This window comes from Protopterus annectens, chromosome 1.part1 (assembly GCF_019279795.1).
Source record: "Protopterus annectens isolate FY-2018-M chromosome 1.part1, PAN1.0, whole genome shotgun sequence".
NCBI classification, from domain to species: domain Eukaryota; kingdom Metazoa; phylum Chordata; order Ceratodontiformes; family Protopteridae; genus Protopterus; species Protopterus annectens.
In genome coordinates, this window is record NC_056726.1 from 1334063610 (window position 1) to 1334085760 (window position 22151).

Below are 22151 nucleotides of genomic sequence, written 5' to 3' on the forward strand. Positions count from 1 at the left end.
TGTAGAAGGATATTCTAACCACCTTGTCATTATGGGTATCAAAGGAGAGATTGCTATCTACTGTTGTTTCCGGATCCCGTATTACCTTTTTTGTATGTAGGGGACTAGCACCTATGTGGTAGTCTGTGGGTAATTAGTTATATCCAAAGGGGATGACTATGCACTTTTAGGCATTCAGCTTGACGCCATGATATTAACACCAGGTATCCATCTCAGTGCGACCCTTCCAGAGGGTGTCTGTAACAGCTGGGGAAACAATTATGTCCCCTAGTTTGCAGTCGTCCTGCAAACCTTTTCAGCCAAAGCCCTCCTGTGCTTGTCTGTACATCAGAGAAGTATATACTGAACATGAGGGGTCCTAAGACTGAGCCCTGGGGGATGGCAGTTGTAACTGGTATACAGTCAGACCTAGGGTATGCAACTCCTACTGTGTGTGTTCTGTCCGTGAGCCACTTTGCAAACCATCACATAATGTAGGGGTTAATGTTCAGGTGGATGGGTATGTTGATAATGCCAGATGGAGGAATGGTGTTGAAAGCCTATGAGAGATCTAGGTAGGCTGTGTGGACCTTCTTACCCTCATCTAATGCCTTCATAACCATCTCTAAGAAGCCCATCAGGTTTAGGAGGCATGGTCCAGCCTTAACAATGCCAAACAGGGAGGGGTCAAAGGTTGGGAGGTACCCAATGTCTCTGACAGTGATCCATGATGTGCACCATAGCCTTGCAGACCAGGTTAGTCAGACCTATAGGGAAATAGGTCCCGTGGTCCATTGTGGTGCCACCTTTGTGGAGTGGGATAACTGTTGCTGTGCACCATTCAGGGGGCACTATTCCCGATGTGAGGCTATTATTGAACATGGTGCCTAGGTGAAGAGACAGTACGATCTGAAGTTCATATAAAACGCAGCCTGGGATGTTGTCCAGTCCCATGGATGCTGTGATATTGCCTTCAGAGTGTGCAGCTTTGAGAGGGATCTGCCAGGATGTTGCCAATATACATTGTTTCTGTAATGCTCGTGCCTTTGTGCTGTAACTTAGAGCAGATCTGGTTGTTGACATCGAGGCTCTGTGGTTGCTGTTGGTATTGGTTGCATTAAAGTTTTTGTAGCTAGCTTTGGAGGATTGTATAAGGGATCTCACCTTCTTACTGAGGCTGGCCAGGGATCTCCTCCATGCATGGTATTGTACTCTCGTTTACAACAGTTTATTCTTCCTGTAGTACAATATGTTTATGGCAGGGGACCACAAGATTGGTTTAGTTAATTATGAGTATAGTGTCCTGGTTCTGTTTGGGATAGCACAAGCCATGCACTCCTGTAATTGCTTATAGAGTGCATTTGTGTAGGATACAGCAGTTGTAACAGTACTGTCCATCTGCATGGGTGTCATGGACGTCCACCATGTTTGCCTTAAGAAGCATGTAGTTGGCCTTGTAGACATATTATACTGTGGTTTGCTTAATGGGGGGTAGGTGCAGGATGTGAATATCAACAGTGTTCAGCACATGGTCTAATCGGACCAATGAGGAGTTGGCTTCACGTGTGGAGCACAAGTCACTCATGTTGGTAATGACTAGGTCTAGGATATTTTTGCCCCTGGTGGGTGTGTGGATATATTGAGTCAGGGCATTGGTGTTTATGAATTCCAGAAACCATTGAGCTAATGTGTTGGTACATGAGTAGTTTTCCCAGTTATTGGTGGGGTAGATACAGTGAGGCTTATGTGATGAGTGTGGTGTTGTGCGACTGTGTATCTTCTCCACATGACAGTTAGGGTCAGGCTTGGTTGGAGAGACCTTTACCTCCAGTTTGGCTAGATGAGTGCATCTCTCACAGGTTGTAGTGTTGAGTGGTAGGCGGAGAGGCTTGTCTGTGTACATGAGGCAAGTGTACATTGCCTCAAGATGTCCAGATTCATCAGATAGACAGGTGAGAACACTGGCAGTTGACTCTTGGACATACCTGAATAAAGAACTACATTCACCTAGATAAGTGAGGAAAGTGTGTACAACAGCTACATTACTGTACACAAGTGAGAAAAGTATGTACAAAACCTGTTTACCCTTACCTGTAGGTCATGTGGAAGACTGAGTGCTATAGTAATCATTAGCTTACGTACTGTTTACAAGTCCTGGACAAGTGCTTAGCATGAATAAGCAATCCAGATAGGGTCTTGGATAATATAAAAACATGCCCCCTCCCCCCCAACAGGTACACAAGCATATATCCATGTACACCACAGGGCCCCTGTACCCACAACTATGCAGGTACAAGCTGCACTCAGTCTGCATGGGACCTGCCCACATCACAGGTTGTATCATACACATATGGCAAAACAAGATGCTCTCCACATATACATCATGTAAAACATAGCTCTATGTCAGGTTGCGTACACACTAAATGGTGCACACCAACAGGTATCATAACCCAACAAAGGGGGAGACACCACTGATAATGGAAAGTACTGCACTACTTCCCTGCTGAGTCTGGTCTGGAAGGCCATGAACCTTGACCACTTAAGTGATGTCAGCAGTACAGATGTAAATGACAGTATGGTTGATGTCACACTGCATATCATAACCTTGCCAGGTCATAGGACATCATCACCCATACTGTGTACCACCTACACTCGGTATACTAGATGTACATTCCTATGTCACAGGAGTGTTTAGCAACAGGACTGCTGGCAGAAACAACACTACAGAATGTGTCTGAATAATACATGATCATCACACCAGTGGCAGCTACAGTATGTCAGGGTTAATGAATTCTATTCCCCCTCATTGTAGTCCATACCTCACAGACAAACAGAAGGCATCTGCCTATTGAAGTATGCAAATGACTATGACCTAGGAGCAATAGCTGACTCACATTGTCACCCCTATGTTAATAACCCTGTACCCATGAACTACCACCTAGGCAGCAGTCATCATAATGGACATTTGTGTGTGAGGGATACAGCTGGGCAGTTGTCTTTCCTGTGATAGCCATGTCACCATACCTGTCAGGGAGTCATATGTGGCAACCCTAATAATAATAGGGTGCCATTCATGAATATAAAGATCATTGTCCAGCCATACAGACCACTCAAGTGACCCATATCAGATCACATATTTCCTTTAAAGGGTATTGGCCATGTGCAGATGGCCTACACCAACCTTCCCATTCCCCATCTCCACTATGTAGCATGATGCATACCCTGAATAAATCCATGTCCAACCCAATGATGTCGGACATGCTACATGTACTCATCCTGAACTCAAACACATACTTCATGGACATCCACATACCACATGCTGGACAGATCCTTGTCCCATACACTTGACATAGTCCTGCTATACTATGCATTCCTGTCCGTCAAAGCTGCACATCGATCCCCTCTCAGACATGGGGTGATGACCGTATGGTAACGCATGGTATATGTATCATTAACTCTGTGGATCAGTAATGTGGCACTGCTTCACCTGGCCCCACAGACCCTTCCTGTCAGCTACTGCCAGGTAACCTTTCATCCTAGATGCATACATGGCCCATGGCATACAGCCCACTAGTTGACGTTGACTGTACATGCCATAGTTGATATCCATCCCTGCAAATACCATCTGGCTGGCCAGTGTCCCATGTGTATCACATGTGCAACACAGGTGATACATGGCAGGATGTTAAATCACTGTACAGTGCCATGCAGATGTATATGGCAGAAAACATACATGTAAAACCTTATGTGAGCACGCCTGCAGGGTCACAGGTCATGTCTGTTAAGGCAGTGTAAGTCCTTATATGTGACATATACACTGCATCAAGGTCGACTGCATTAATGTGGACACATTCAGCCATGTGCTGATAGGTAGGAACACCAGCACAGGCAAACAGACATGCCCACATCAAGACAGCAACCACATGGAGTATGAGCAATGTAATCAGGTGACACACACACACATATATGGTGATAATATCCACTCAACACTGCGTGTCACACGTGTGACACAAACACATCAGTGTCATGTAGGGTTGCAAATACAACTATTTAAACTGAAGTAATACGATACCCATGTATGTTCAGCTGTAGCTCTGTATGTCTCTGAGGTACTGTGACCTGTTTCCATCATTATGTCTTCCAGGTATGCCGCGTGCAAGGCTTCCCCCTTTTACATGCTTGGAGGATGAGGCCCTCATCCCATACCTACTTGATAATCATGGCATCCTGTTCAGCCATGTGCCACAGGATTCACAGCAGCGAGATACCCTGTGGATGGAACTTCGCAGGAGGGTTAATGATGTGGGTGGCCACAACTGCACATACCAGCAGGTGCACAGACACTGTACAGACCTCATTAGATGGGCGAAACAGTGCGCAAATGCAATCGCCAGGGAACAAGGTGCAGCAGATGGTGGATCACCAACCCAGCCCCCACTCACACGTACCGAGGAGCTACTGGCCAACCTGGGGACACCTGCAGAACCACATCCACAAGCCAAAGCCGATATTGGGGAGGTGGGTGTCTCTCAACCACTGAGCCTGGAGTTGCCTGGTAAGTCAGTACTGCACCTATAACAACTATATTCCATATAGCTGCATGTGTCACTGTACAATATGTAATGTAACATCATATGCAAGGCATGTATACACACATGCCACATACTATAGTATGCTACTCTGTGTATGCACACATGTGCATACACCATAGTATAGTCTAATGTACCGGTGTATGTGTTATGCACATTGCTCCCTGTAGCCTTTATACAGGAATGGATTATTCTCATACTGCTGTGTTACTTCTATTTTGGTACCTCTGGTGTTCCGCGGTGACAGCAGCCCATTGCAGGTGAGAGTGTTATTAGGTTCATAGGTTCATACTAGGCTATCTGCCCTAGGGCATTTACAAGCCTAGCCAGAGTGTGTTTGGCTTTCGCCACCCATTTTAAATGAATTTTGCTATGCCCATTTTTGAGGTTAGTATACTGTGCCTCTGTCTAACAGTTACACAGAAGTGATACGCGGAGTAAATCTATGATTTCCCATCCACTCATCAAGATTCCTCTTGAAGAGATTCAATGAGGGACTCTGCCTAACCTGGACTGGGATTTTATTCCAGAGTGAAGGGAGCCTCTGGGTTATGAATCTGTCCCTCCAGCATGTCCTATTTATTTCAGTGCTGAGGTTCAAGTCTCTCAAGCGCATAGCTCAATGGGATTTTGATTTTCTGAGGTGCAGCATGTCCATTAATTCCGGGTTGGACATGGCTTTATACGTCAGGCACAGATTGCCTCTGAGCAGGCGGTATGCCACTGAGTAGAACTGCAGTTTCTTTAACCGGGCAGCATATGGCATCTGTTTGAGCCCTTTGATCCTATTGGTGAGGTACTTTTGGGGTCTTTCCAGTTGCTGCAGTTGTCTGGTAAGGTACATCTCAAAAGGGGCATTGTACTCAATTATGGGCCTGATGAGGGATGAGTAAAGAGACACGATGACCTCCCCTGATCTAGATGTGAATCCCTTCATGATTAGGTGGGCTTTATAAAATGTTTTTCTAACCACTTTGGCCACGTGGTTGTCGAATGAGAGATTGCTATCAACTTGGGTCCCCAGGTCCCTAATTACTTCTTCCATACTTAATGGATTACCATTTATGTGGTAATTTGTGAGCACTTTGTTTTTCCCGAAGGGGATGACTATACACTTTTTGGTGTTTAGCTTGAGGCCATGGCTCTGGCACCAGTTGTCTGTTTCTATGAGGCCCTTTTGGAAGATGCTTGTGTCGGCTGGAGAGTCAATTATGGCGCCCAGTTTGCAGCCATCTGCGAACTTGGTCAGCCACATTCCTTCCATGTTGGCCTGTACCTCTGAGAAATATATACTGAACAAGAGAGGTCCCAGGACTGAGCCTTGTGGGATGCCACTTGTAACTGGTTGGAGTCTGACATGGCTCCAGCAATTCTAACCATGTGGGGTCTGTCCTTGAGCCAGTTTGCAACCCATCTAGTGACACAGGGGTTTGTATTTAAGCTGGTGAGCTTATCTATAATGCTCGAGTGGGGTATTGTATTGAAGTCTTTTGCGAGGTCCAGGTAGGCTGTGTTGACCACCTTCCCCTCGTCAATGGCCTTGGTGACTGTTTCAAAGAAATCGACCAGGTTTAAGAGGCAGGATCTGCCCTTAACAAAGCCGAACTGGGTAGTTATTATTATTTATCAGGAACCGTAATGCACAAATCTATCTGCCATGTGGCCATTCACAACATGTACACATAATGTATGGTCCTGTCACAATATACAAGTCAAACTTGCAATGCATTACAATGACTATCCATGTGCCACACTTGCAAACTATGTGAATCATCTCACCGACATGAATCCTCACAAACTTTATTGCCAGATGTGTTGACAGCTGTGCATACAATGGTGGAGGTGCTGTTGACTTTAGGAACATACAACAGATGTGATCTACACATAGGTTCATAGGTAGGTACTAGGCAATTGGCCCTGGGGCCTATACAAGCCTAGCCAAAAAGGTACCCTAGCTTTCGCCACCCAAGAAAATTATTTTCCTGTGCCCCTGTCAAGCAGAATCACAGAAGTGATCCCTGGGGTGAATTTCCTATTACCCATCCAATCATCAAGATTTTTCTTGAATAGTGTTAATGAGGAGCTCTGTTTGACAAAGATAGGTAGTCTGTTCAAGAGTCTGGGAAGTCTCTGGGACAGGAATCTATCCCTCCAGCATGTTCTGTTTATTGTGGTAACAAGGTTTAGGTCCCTAGAGCATGTAGCTCAGAGGGATTGGGATTTGTTTAAGTGGAGCATGTCCAACAGCTCTGGGTTTGACATAGCTTTGTAGGTTAGGCAGAGATCGCCTCTGAGTAGGCGATATGCGACGAAGTAAAGCTGGAGTTTTTTGAGACGGTCTGAGTAAGGCATCTGTTTGAGGCCAGTAATCCTCTTTGTGAGGTATTTTTGTGGCCTTTCCAGTTGTTGCAGATGTCTTGTGAGGTACATACCAAAAGGGGCATTGTACTCTATAATGGGTTTAATGAGCGATGAGTAGAGGGGAACAATGACCTCTTTTTTTCTGGATGAGAAACCTTTTGTGATGAGGTGTGCCACGTAGAAGGATTTCTGACCACTGTGGTGATGTGATTATCAAAGGAGAAACTACTGTTCACCTGTGTCCCAAGGTCTCTTATCACACTTTCAGTGTTAAGTAGACTACAGCCTATGTGGTAGTTCATGGGTACAGAGTTTTTACCAAAGGGGATGACAATGCACTTTTTGGCATTGAGCTTGAGACCATGTCTTTGACACCAGGCATCTGTCTCAGTGAGGCCCTTTTGTAGGATGTCCACATTGTTAGGAGTTTCAATTATGGCTCCTAGTTTGTAGTCATCTGCGAATTTAGTTAGCCAAAGACCTTCTGTGTTAGCCTGTACTTCAGAGAAGTAGATACCAAACAGGAGAGGACCCAAGACTGAACCCTGTGGTACTCGACTTGTCACTGGTCTGAAGTCTAATTTGGAGTCTTCTACTTTCACGCTGTGGGTTCTGTCGGTAAGCCAGTTGGCAACCCATCTTGTGACATAGGGATTTATACCTAGTTTAGTGAGTTTATCTATAATTCCAGAGTGGGGGATGGTGTTGAACTGTCACGCAATGTGATGTGCTATATTGACATGTCCATGACATCTATTCGCCTGGCTGCTACACTGCCTACCTAACGTGAAAACATATCCCATATACCACCCTTTATTTGCATAACCCTGTTGTCAGTGGAGCATATATGTCATATGGGACAACACAGACATGTGAAATAGATGCCTATCACTATAATTTGGGCAACACATGTACACACATGGCCATGAAGGATGGCCAGAGACATGGAGCAACACACACACTAGAAGTGTTGTGCTTGTGTGTACATCCTGTCGTACAATGGCTACACATGGTATGGCCATGGCCTTTGTATAATGGTCATAATGTAGATGTGGAACACTAGACATCCTACAGGCCTGTGCATATCTTGTATAGGCGTAACATCAATCCACCACATAGGATGTGTTGAACATCTTGAGGGTGTTGCAACATGACAGCAGTTACCTGTACAGTATCCACATCAGGCCACAGATATAGAACATTCCCGTTGCTGGTGATGGACATAAATGCCATACTAGCTCCTCATGTGTGTGTGTGTGTGTGTGTGTGTGTGTGTGTGTGTGTGTGGTACACAGATGTCATGTGGGACATGGTGTACCGACCTGCTTGCCATGTCTGCCCATAATTGCCAGGCTGCAGCAATATTGTTGCAGATGTGCAGGGCTGTCATCCGTATACCCATCAGTGACCTGTGTCACAACTTCCACATCATGGTTTAGAGTGTATACACCTCAGTGACGTGGGTCACATTCCACAGTATATATGTATTGTATCTGAACACAGTCATGGCTATGAACCCTGTCTGTAACTCACACTGTATAGCACTAGAGACTCCTCATGATTCCCTGCAATGGCCATGCACATCAGCTAAATTTGCAGTATATCTATAGGGTGGACAGACAACACGGAATTGGTACACCATTGCCCCACTGTATATTCAACAGGTCACCATTGTGTTAAACATGTACTCATGTCATTGCACATGTCAGCAGATCACATGTCATACTACTTGTGATTATCAAGGTCATATGCCACACATAAGGCAGGTGTACTGTTAACCTGTGCTGGTCCACATGGTGTAAAACAGGAATTTATGCTAACCACTACTAGGACTGTGTAATTTGCATGCTGTCTGCTATCACACATGCATGCTGTGTACAACTTAGGTATGTATGATAACTACCACTATTATTACCTGCGCTGCATGCTGTCTGCTATATCACATGCATGTTGCATGCCTTCTGTCATATCACATGCGTGTGTGTGTGTGTGTGTGTCTATTGTATAGATTGTAATGTACAGTTCTTGTCTGCCCTCACAGGTGATGTAGGTGCATTGCCCTCCTGCGGTACATCAGATGTTAGTGTCCCCACAGTCTCTAGCAGTGATGATGAATGTATGATTGTGTCACAAGCAGAGTTGTCAGGGGCTGAAACTGTGCCATTGGTTGCCATTCCATCTATATCCACCTCATCCCTGCACACAGATCCCATACCTGCACATACCCCATCACCAGTGCCCATAGAGGAAGGACAGTTGGCACGTGGTAGCTTGGAACAGGAAAATTTGGGGGCTATGGAAGGTGTGCCTGCACACCATGCTGTCAGCCAAACTACTGGTGATGCCCCACACAGGCACGTGGCCAGTGCTGCTCATAGGAGGACCTCTGGCCAACATGCTCCTGCATGACAGAGCACAGCAGCTGGTGTCATCAGATGCATGTTTCAGGCTGTAATGGAGGCACAGGCACGTGCTGAATGGCACAAAAGAGAAAATCAGAGGCTACAGAGGGCTGCTGTCCGTTCTTTAAACAACAGCATCCAGGCAATGGTAAATGCTCAACAGCAGATTGCTGATGCTTTGGATAGATGGTTGGGTGACATGGTTGGAGTCCTTGACCATGGCATGACAATCCGCGAGTGTGAGCTGTCTGTTTTGGAACATCTGGTAGGAGTGAGGCATCAGGCATGTGGACATAGGCCTGCTACATCACCTGTGTCAGGTCTACATGTACGAGCTACCTCACATGCCCACTCCCATAGTGGCGGTAGCAGCAGCAGTGCATCTGGTACTGTGCTGTCCATACCATGACACAGCAGGCCACGTGCATGCAACCCGGGATGGTCCCAACAGGGACATGGTTCCATTGGACTAGTGACATCAGACAGTACCCAATCTGCACCTCTGTCTGGTAGTGCCCGTGCAATCCCTGACAGGCACAGGTCACATGTCTGTGGCCGGACACCGTGAACTGTAATACCTTGCCTGTACAGTCTGCAGCTGTCAATAATATCCCTGTGTAGGCCAGACACATGGGAGAACTGTATGCAGATATACACGTAGACACTGGACACATATGTAGGGCACCACAATACACACATGCATAACATCCACACATGCCCAATTAGATCAAAGGCCCAAACCCACACACATGATGTCATCCAATGGTACAGCCTAGGCCTCTGGCAAACATTAACACCCTGTGCATATGATGATGCCTGTGCCGCATCCCTGACATCCACACCATCGATGCAGGGACATGCTCATATGGTCTGATGCACAGGGTGAACAGACTAGGATGATGTGTAGTTTACAAATGTTGAGGACTGTTGTCAGTCAGCAGATATACCATGTAGTACAGGTGTACAATACTGTTAACAGTATGTGTCTTGTGTAACAACAGTAAATGCATGTTGGTCATGTTGCTCTGCTGTCCTTCTTCAGATCTAATTGCATGTGCCGGTGGATGTCAGTGTTTGCAGTTAAGTGTCCCATATGTCAATGTGGACTACTCACAGGTATGTATGAATATGCCAGCATGCACCGTGTAGCTGCCACATACCAGTGAGAATGTCCCATGTTACAAACATGTCTACCATTCCAAGAGCATGATAGCTGTGTATTAAGCTACTGTGGCCACAGACGTGACATCCATAAAGGGTGACATCACAGGTACAGTTGGGTCTGGTGGTTTTGCCTTATGTTTAAAACACAAGGCACAGTAGGTCAGAGTCACTGAGGATAATTGGCTGGGCTTAAAAACCCACAAAGAGCAGCAGTTAGCTAGAGTACTAATCTATGAACCTATCTATCTATGAACCTATGGAGTGGTGAGGTAAGAGAGTGGTCTAGCTGATTACAAGGGTAAAGACCAGTGGGAAGTGCAATGCCTTAATGGGAATCAGTAATACACGTTCCCATGACAGGATGCCAACACACAACTGCACCCACACACTCAGGTATTGACACACATGTATTCAGTGACACTGTAACACACACACACACACACACACACACACACACACACACACACACACACACACACACACACACAGCTTCACCGACACAGTAACACACACTTGCACACAGTTCCTACTGGTGTGCTGAGGACCCCTGCCTATGTGCAAATCATCATTACAGTACTGTGCACCTACATGACACACCACAGACAATACACATGTACAGGTAGTCAGTACGGCCTAAGATTGGGGACATCAACACGGATAGTTGAATGCATCGCCTGGATGGTGGGAGGGGTCCTATCAGTTCAGTATGATAACATACATCCTCACGCCAGGGACCAGTCAGCCCTACATACACACACTGTGACATTCAGTAATTAATACACCTATGTCATGCACATACAGATACCTCATATGTGTGAGATACACACCCCTGCCTACGTCCTGCTTTATACATTGCAGTCTGTACAGATGTGTACACTAGTGTACAGGAGAGTAAGTAACAATTGAGATGTATTCCCCACAATAAGTGACAAATATGGACACACACGCAACCACACATGCCAGTACTGTGAATCTCAGACCTGCCTAGCTCATGTTATGCATGTCAGACGTACAGCAATATTGCACGTGTTACAAACTGTACTGATGCTTCCTGTGACAACAGTGCTGATATATTCACTAGGGACATCATATCTATTAACAGGTGTCAAGTGATTTACCTTCGCTATCACCCTGACCGCTGTCTAAGTTGTGTGTTATGTCCTTCAATTAACAAAACCATTGCTTACCGGTTACACAGCATATTGTAGGACCACTTGTGACACACCTGTGAGCTGTCCACAGCAAACATCCATCTGCAAGATGCCCAGCCACTTAGTTATTTCAACACATCTGTCCATACCTGTGGTACATCTTTCTGTACATTCAGCATATCACCATATACAGTTGGCAATGTTGAGGCTGCATTGCAGCTGCATGATGTACTAGGATACACGCCACCTGCTTACATCAGCAACTGCACACGCATGTTATCTGAATGCACAACACTATGTGTACAGGTGTGTAGGTCCTACAATCCTGACATTTGGTCATGTTTGTAGGCATTGCAATTGGCAGATATGTGTAACAACATACATGACACATGGACTGTTGTAGGATATGAATGGTGACTAGTACAGAGAGGATGTTACCTCTGTCAGCATTGATATCACACCTTATGTACTGTTAGCATTCAGAAGCCATGGATACATTCCATGTGCATGTGTGTAATGGCTGTAGCCACCTGTTTGCACAAAGGACTACAACAGCTATTATATTTACAGGTATGTTGTAGCAACAGTCAATGCCACATGACCGATGGATACCCTGCAGACATAGAATGCCACCTGTCAGTGTACAACGCAGAGGTCGGCACCACAGTACAGACTACCCGGACATGTAACACATGCGATACAGTTGGCCATACTGGGAATGCTCAAACACATGAAGGTATGATGGCAATGTCAGTCAACAACATGTGGAATGGTCATACTGGGTATGTTCACACACGTAAACACAAGAAGGCCTGGTCTGCAAACACCAGTGGTCCGGACATATCTGCTGGTACAATGCTATACTGTTGGATGACTGTGATGTATGGTATGTGTGTGGTACTGTCTATTGTCTGTATATTTGCCATGGTGTATTGGTAATTCACATTAGCTGTGTGCGCAGGGTGTTGCTACCAAAACTTGCAAAGGATGGTTATTTGTTTGCGGGCAGAACAAGCCCATTGGATACGGAGGGAGTAAGGCACATTGAAGCAGTTGGGAGCGGTTGTGCGTGGGTTTGCGTGGTGTTAAGCACTGCTGACCTCTGGTTATAGCTTCTTACACTTGGTTAGCCACCAAATTTCTTTTCCAGTGCAATACTCCCATACTGGTAGCCAAACATGCTTACACCCGCTCGCTCCCTCACTTGCACATGCACCGACATTGGTGCTTGCATGTGTCACTCACGCTGGGTGGGCACGATCCCTTGTGATGCCTATTACATTGGACTACATGACTACAGTATCGGGTATGGCTGAACATTAAGCAATGGCATGCAGTTCGACTGTACGGAATCGGCAGCCTGTCCAATGAGTTAATCATATTATATGTGTGTTCCTCATACAATCTGCTCCCATTTGGCTGATACATGGGAACTGATACTCTGCAATGCAGACAAGTAAATGTGTTTTGGGACCCACATACATCTGCCGGGTCATGCTACCACATACCTATTGTAGGTTTGCCACCTTTTAAATTGGCCGAGGTGGGACTTTAGGATTAACACCTGTCCCGCTTTGAGTGGGACAGTCCCTCCTTAGGTGAATGTGTCATGCGAAAATAATCAAGACAGCAAATGTTCTGATTACAGGACAATATTATATTCTACATTTCTCTAATAGTTGCATGTAACAGTTATTGTATATATGACACTTCTATATGTTATGTGAAGTAGCATAAGCAACTGGACTGCTACTAGACAAAGCCTTTATTTGTGATAATACGTATAGTTCTGTACTATGCACAGCTGTAGGTATGTTCTGACCTGGTGAGTCTGACATTTCTAGGGAGCAACTCCCACTTTGGCCATTTGGAAAGGTGGCAACCCTATAGGACCTATATGTAGAGATGTCAGATTTTGCAGGGCAACACATACCCACAGCCAGTGGAAAATAGAGTACTTCACAGTTTTGCCTAAATAAAAGGTTATTCTTGTAGCATTATAGTTGCTAATACTGTTTCCTATAACATCTAGGTGTTTCAGATATAACATAATTGTTTTATGCAACCACTACAGACAATATATTGATCCTTTACCCTTAATCACAGGCCATGTTCCATAATAACATTTATTTTGCAGGACATAACTGCCGAAAGGGGAGTGTCCCTCGCAAAGGTGAACAGGTGGTAACCCCAACCTATTATGCTATCATCTACCTAAGGTAGTTGGTGGAATATGCACTTTCCGTCACTAGCAGATCTCACATATGAATGGGGGAGAATGAACACTGAATCAGGGACACTGCATAACACCCTCAGGGACACATTTAGATGATTGGTACTGTTAACCAGACACATTGGCAGTCCCAGAGCATATGTATTCATACACATTTGTCGAGGTACATTCTGTTTATGATTCATACATGTTGTCATTATTCATTACGTGTATTCCGCCAACTGTCCACCTAATATCATTAGTTCTAGAAGGGTTTAGTCAAGACTGTGTTAGATTCTGATTCATAATCACTGACGTCCATGATAATCGGGTACAGTTCACTGATATGGTCCCTATGTGTTCCCCCAATGGTTTACGGACTATCCAGTAGATGTGGTCTTAAGGTTTGGGAGGTATGGGCGTCTGCTATACCCACATCGGAATATTAATTACTTCCACAGGGCGTGCCTAATATGTCTCTGCCAACCAACACCTGCACACTTAGGCCCATAATTGCATACCTATGATTCCCCTGACACTACAGCACTCATCCTTACTGTGAGCACAGCTGGGGTATGAACACACCTCTACACACTGCCCACTCTACCCGTGTCAGGACACATGTTGTACATTTTGTCAACCCATGTGTTATCAGACTTGCACAATCTACTGTTCCATGTACAGCTACATCCTGGTTGCATCGAGCATCACAGGATTACCTACAAGGCGAATTTTTGGTGTCCCACAAGGGACCCTGTGATCCATGTTTAAAGTGTAGACCTTGCAGATCTCTCCCACTGGTAGTTTCCTGCCAGTGGTCTGGAAAGCAGCAGTGAATTTACCTTTATTGAGTGTCTGTATGTCTCACCAGCCTAGCTGGGGGGTTGTGGGAGATAGATGTTTGTTTATTGGATCTCCGACTAGCATATGTTCGGTCTGAACATATGTTACCCGTAATTGCTGTAACGTAACCAAGGTATATATATTTGTGTGTGTGTGTATATATGCATATGTGTATAAATATATATATATATATATATATATATATATATATATATATATATATATATCTATAAATATATATATACATCTGTGTGTCCATTGACCAATACAGTTCTCACTCATACTCACTTACACATGCGTATTGGGTTTTATATATGCTTCACCAGCATACTATTGCCTTAGTCATTATGACACCGACACTTCACTCTGGTTATCTTGTAATCGGTATTTAGCACGTTATACAGCGGACAGATGTCGCAATATGTTCATGTACGGAATACCAATGGTAATTGTGATGTGATACAGTGTCATTTGACCTGTTTCTTGTCTGCACAGCCTATTATTCCAGCTACTGTATTTGTTTGTCTGTGCACATTCATATTATTTATGTCAATAAATGGAGTGCATGTGTTACAGAGAATGTACTTCAACATATTGTTGTCTGCATGTGTGAATGCATATATACCTATTACGTACTAGCTGACCTACATGGGGTGGTCCAGTGGAACCTGCCCAATCAATCCTGGCACTCCTGGATCCATACTCACATACCCATAGTTCCTCCACCCCACCCGTGTTGAGTTTCCACGCGTAACAGCCATCATCCACTTGATATCGCAGCCATAACACACCTTTACACATTGCCCTCTCCAGAGCGTTTGGGACCCTACACACATTTTATCCCACCTCGTGTATTCATAGGGTCTCCCGCCATTTATGTTTGCACATACGTGCCTTTCCTGGTGTTATGGATTACGGCCATTTGCAGTTTACAAGTGTAGGTGGTCCCAACATGGACTACATTCCATCTGTGTGTAATGTAGATGCAGCAGTTCAACGATATTATGCCCACTGGTAGAACCCTGCCTGTTGTGTAAATAGCGGTGCTCTGCTCAGTCTTGGGCAGCTTTATCTGACATACGCTGCAAGCACTATATAATACCTTAGTTGCTCTCGATTCCCTTCACAACCCTTGTGTATGCTTTATTCTAATGGCGTTCATTCTTCAAATATATATATATATATATATATATACATAAATATGATATATATATATATATATATATACATAAATATGATATATATATATATATATATACATAAATATGATATATATATATATATATATATATATATATATATATATATATATATATATATATATATTATATATATATGTGTGATATATATATATATATATATATATATATATATATATATATATATATACATATAATATATACAACATACATTTCCTAATAGCTACATTTCTATAGCTTCTAGCCATGCTTGAGTTACATATGTTTTACTGCTTTTTATGCATTTGTATGTGCCTTTGTCATTATGGCAGTACCATTTTGATTGAAGGAATCTGGTTAATGGCCCCATGCGAAACACACGTTCACCTTTACATGTTTAAATGTTGGCTTCACAGCACAGCGACATTCATTTCACAAGGAAAATGATATGTGCTATAGTCGAACTTGAACCGGGAATGCCTTTACATTAGGTGGATGCTCTAACCACTACACTATTGGTGTTCTGCTTCATTTATATGTATACCCATGGTTCATAGTTACCCGGACACACGCCTCAACACTTCATTTACACAGCAGGCATCCATTCTCCTGCTGGGAAAACCACAGTACTACACATGCACCATTCCCTACTGCTCTGGACCCATGTTGAATGTTTACTCACTCCGAGGATATTCAGAACTCCAAAGCTTATAGTCCTGGAACATACATGTGTTTGATTGTCAGGGTTTTCATGTGGTCATCCAGGTTTAGGCTTGTCCGACTGGAGACCGGGACAGCCCTGTACACGTTTGAAAGTCAGAATTAGCATGTGGATAGAGTTAGTCCCAATGTTACCATTCTACCTGCGTTTACAGATGGATGGGTTTGCCCACCTCTGACCAGCTTGATATGTCGGCACTATATAATACGGGGTGTGGGGTTCCGCTGGTGTTTCCCTTCACATTCGTTATGACTGCTTTATTGTGACCATGTTCATTCATCTATATATATATATATATATATATATATATATATATATATATATATCTGTACATACACATACATATACACCTACATACCTATTTACATTTCCCATACTGTTGAATGTCTGCCGCGCATCCCCGCTTATGTCTGCTTGTATGTGGCTTTACCTCCCTATATCCGACGGACATTATTCTGGGCATCACATAAAAGTAGCGGCCCTTGCATGACTTGGACCAAGAAACAGACACACCTTAGTCACCGGTTTGACCACTACACCATCCGTGGTACATTCCGCATGGATGGTAGCTAGGATATATGGCTACACTACAGGTATTCAACAGTACTGGCAACAAATATGACAGTTGGTTGGTGTACATATGTGTACGGACCTTTCAACCACTCAGGGACTAATTTCAACAGTAACAGAGACAAGGCAAGGACAAATCAGGGACAACCACGGACACTTTTAAAATATTAGTACTATTAACTTGAAATGTTGACAGAATCAGAACATATGTATTAATACTCATTTTCTGAAGTAAAAGACATCTATTTTTCTTATTTATTGTCATTATTCATTCAGTGTAATTCACCACCTTTCCTCCAAGGGTCACTGATTTTAGGGGGGATTAAGAGGCTGGCCAGTTATTGTGCAAATGCTCTGACCATTGGTAGAGTTGCCACCTTTTCATATGGCCAGGATGGGATATATTCGGGACACACCAGATTTTTCAGGCCAACACATACCCACGGTCAGTACAACAGATAGTACTTTTGTTTTATGCCTAAATGTAAGCTTATTGTTGTAGCAGTTTAGCTGCTTCTTCTGTTTCGTTTACTTGCTTATTCTGTTTTTTGTAACATGTAGGTATTTTACATATGGAAATAACTATTGTATGTGACTATTACATAAGATGTGGGACATAATTATGTCCTACGATTGCAGGATATTTTACATTTATAATGGTTTTGGTATGGACACAACTGCCCAGAGGGGGACTGTCCCTCACAATGTGGGACAGGTGATAACCCTGACTATTGGGCTAGACTTAGCTATTAGCAGTGTGCTAACACGATGCATTTCACTTCCACTTGGTATAACTATCAACACTACAATGGAATACGGCCACGGGGTTTTAAATGTCATTTGTTCAAGGGATGGGGACTCAATATTCAGCTAAGTGCATTTGTGTTTGCTTCTTATTTTTGTGTTCGCAAAACTGTCTTGCATGCTTTGCATACATTTCAGTATCCACGGACACTGACAGGTGTGATTATTATTAGAGGCAGGCTGTACTATTCAGCATTTTAGGTTGCACGTAAACAGCCGACATGCCCACACCTCCGTGCAGCACTTGGACAACCCCCCATGCACTTGCACATGTTTCCTGTGCACGTGGATGTGGCAGCAGTGCGCCTTCATTAATATGCATATGGCACTACTGCGCCATCTCTACGCCGCATGGTTGGTGCAAGCCTAACTCCGTTCTTGCGATGAGCTTCATGAATCCCGGGGATCATTTTGAAACTGGGCACTATCACAAACAGGTTTAGGAAAGAAAGGTGCAGAACTAGTCTCCAAGCATTTTCTTTCTATGGCAGTAGGAATATTTTTGAATAAAAACCCTTCCCCACCTGGGAAGGAGGAACTGACTCTATCACTTCTTGGAAAAATATGTGATGAAGAACCAATGGAAACAAAAAACTCTGATCTGGTGGATGAGGAATGGCCCCCTGGAAAAGATGAATATCCTCCCACTGCCATCTGTAAGCTTGATGAATGATTTTCACAACCTCATTGGTTTGAAACAGTTACCAAAGAGAAAAATGAAGATTCAGAATTCTTGAATGAAAGAGGGGGCCAGGGTGGGAGGGGGGGTCACAAAGTTTCTTGAAAAGTAATTCAGACTTGTTAGACTGTCTATAGTTTTGGGAGATTTGTCTTTTTTTTTTTGGATCCCCCTTGCCATTTTTCTTAAATGTCTCTTTACTTGTATTTTGTTCAAACTGTTTATTTTCCTTTTCACCAAAATTGGATGAGGACACAAAAAATCCAATGGAAAATTTGGAGAAAGAGGGCTGAAAAAACTTAGTGATTCCCTGGATAGCAACTTATTCTTTCATCAGACTTGTTGATCGCCTCTGCAATAGAGAGTACAAACACTAGTGTTCTGTTCACGGAAGGATTTAAAATTTCATTTTTAACATTATCTGGGAGGTTCTGAGAATGCAACCATGCAAACATACTCAAAACAGTTAACAGCGGCCATAGCCCTGAAAGAAGTATCAACAGAGTCATACACACATATGAGTAGTGAACAGTGCAGTAGAAGAAAGTAAACAGATTTGTCCTCATGAGAAGAAACTGCAGATAAAATATTCCTCATACTTTCACAGTTAGTCACTTTTTCCTATAGCTATCAATAATTTCTGATCCTTATCAGAAACAGAAGAATTGCTATTGACCAGGTACTTAGCAACAGTGGGATCACCTACAGCTATAGCTGCTGGGTCAGGTTTGAGAACCGTGTATTAAAACATAAAAGACTAAAAGACTGAATAACTTTAAATATTCTATTTGCCTTTTAGGGACAGCTGACCAACTATCAGGAAAATTGCTTGCAGTAATGCACACACATCCTCTGAAGCAGAGAGAACAAGGGGAATGTGTGTGGAATTTGGAAAATCCTTCTGTAACAACTCATAGTATTTTCCGAGGAAATGAAATACCTCAGTGTTCTCCCAATGAAAACACTGATACATTCTAGCAATAGTCTCAGAGAAAGAACATCACACAGGGAGAATCAAAAACTGAGCTCTCCTCCGAGTCTGAATTAGAAACAGAGGGAAAAAGTATACACATCCCTTCATCTTCCTGTTCAGATTTAAAATCTTGAATCCTTTCAGAAAAAGATATATCCCTCTATCCTTTACTACAAACTACTTTACAAAAAGGATCAGTAGCCTGAATTAAACCCTGCATCAGACCTAGTAAATTACTCCTATTCAAATAAATTTGAGGAAGACTAAATACATGCTTGGTTTTCTGTTTCTTTCTGAAAGGAACAATGGGCCCCTTGTTACTAATGGCAGCAGCAGCTCCAGAAGAATGGGTAGAACATTCAGACACAACAGGGAAACCTTCCTTGTTCCTTTTGTCAGGACCAGCAAGAGTGGCTATACCTTGCCACTGAGGGGATGCCAACAGCTGCAGAGGATGGGGCTAACTCTCAGTCCATAGTGGCTGTAGGTGCTATAGCAGAAGGATCTGTGGTAAAAGATGAGTGTTCTGAGGTACAATGAATGGCCACAGCAGAGTCAACCACCTGCGGCTGAAGCTTGCTATTATGGCAAATGCCCTTTACTTATTTTTTTCATTTTGTGACTGGAAGAATAATTGAACATGGGACTGGTAGTCTGTTCCATGGTCACACCAAAAATGGTGCCTCTTTTCAAGGGAAGACAATCAGCCAATGTTTGTAAACACTGCAATTCTACAAAAGTTACTTTTTTGACAGAAAAACACAGAGAAAAAGCATTGCTTGCACAGGAAAAAGACTGGATTTCTGATAGCTGACTGGGGTTCCTAGGAGCTGAAGTAAGGCTCTGATCAATGATGCCCTCATGAAGATGGTCAGGAGTTAATTATCCAGGTAAGGAATGACCTGATACCCCTGTGGCCTGAGCCAGCCTGCCACTAATGCCATACACTTGGTGAACACTTAATAGTGATTGGCTCCAAGTCATAAATACAGAAACTTTCTTGATCACTTCACAATCTTTATATGATACTAGGCATCTTTGAACTCAATTGAACACATCCAGTTGTCCTTTCTCAAGCAAAATAGAGTGGACTGCATAATGACAATCTGGAATTTAGTCTGCTTGGCAAAGTAGTTCAATTTTCTCAAATCCAAATTTGGCCTGAGGTCCTTGTTCTTGCTCTTGAATACATCATGTATCTATGTTGGTCTGGTGGGACCTCTTGAATGACTAAGATTTCAATGGCCACAGCCTTTCTCAGCACACCTGACAGATATTTGGAATATAAATTTGGAGTATCCAAAAATGGAATTTTATAGTCCCTGGAAATGATTCTCAACATGTCAGAGGTGATGGCCTCCCAAGCTATTGGGTGTAGAGCTAAGCATCCCCTGAACCACACACCCCCCATAAACAGACAGGCAACTCTTAAGGGTTGCTGAAAGAGCATCTCAGAAAAAAAGTCCACAAAACCCCTAATTTTGCTGACTGCCCCTGCCAAGTGGACACCATCCAGTATGATCATCTCTTCTGCCACAGGGTGATCCCTCAGAAGGATCTTCTTGGAATGACTCCTGTGCTTTCCTAAAAAAAGAGATGTTTTTCCCCTTCAGTTTCCTTGAAAAGGTCCATGAGGGATAGCAAAGTGCATGCCCATGGCAGACAGCATCTTCCGCTCTTGCTGACTTCTGGCCAATGTGCCCTTAACCTTGGGCCAAAACAGAGAAGAGCCATTGAAACAGGTGTTAAAGGATGCCTTGAATGAGGCTGAGTAATTTTGCAGACTGCTTCAAGTGTGGCAATGTATGGCAATGCTGGTGCCAGTGTCTCAACATGTGCCATCAACTGCATTAGAAAGCACATGTATACATTGGCAATGGACTATAAAGTGAACATCTTCATCTCCAGTCTCCTCTGGAGTCTTCTGAGCCTTAATAACCCTTCACACTTCTGAGATGATGTCCCATTGAAGTCTGGTTAAGAGGGCTAAATAGTTCAAAGCCCTCACTGCAAAGGTGGCTAAGGTGTAAGAATGCTTCCTCAGTCAGTCCAACACCTGAAATTCCCTATTAGGGGATGAACCAAGGAGATCTCTTCTGAGATCTCCTTTTCACTGGTTGCTACTACCATAATAACATCCACAGCTGGACCTCTATTCCAGTGTTGTCAGTCCTTGGAGGGCATGAATCTTTTCTGGCATCTTTGGAATTGGTTCTGCCATATCGCACTCCTTACATGCCCTCCAGGACACCAAAGCAATAAGATTGGAATAAGATCACCAGAGGCAGAATCACCCAGGATGTGGCTAGGCCCACAAAGAAATCCTCCAGAAAACCGACTTCTTAAGAGATGGGGCTTCAGCAATCGATCCCTTGTGCTGGTGAAGCATCTTCAAAATGTCACCAAAACAGGTGACATTGCGAGGAGATTTTGGGAAACCCTCTCCTTCTATGATGATAGTGTCTTCAGGGAAGAGTTCTTCTGGGGACTCTAGGTGCTTCCTCTTGCACTGCCCCTTGCCCAAA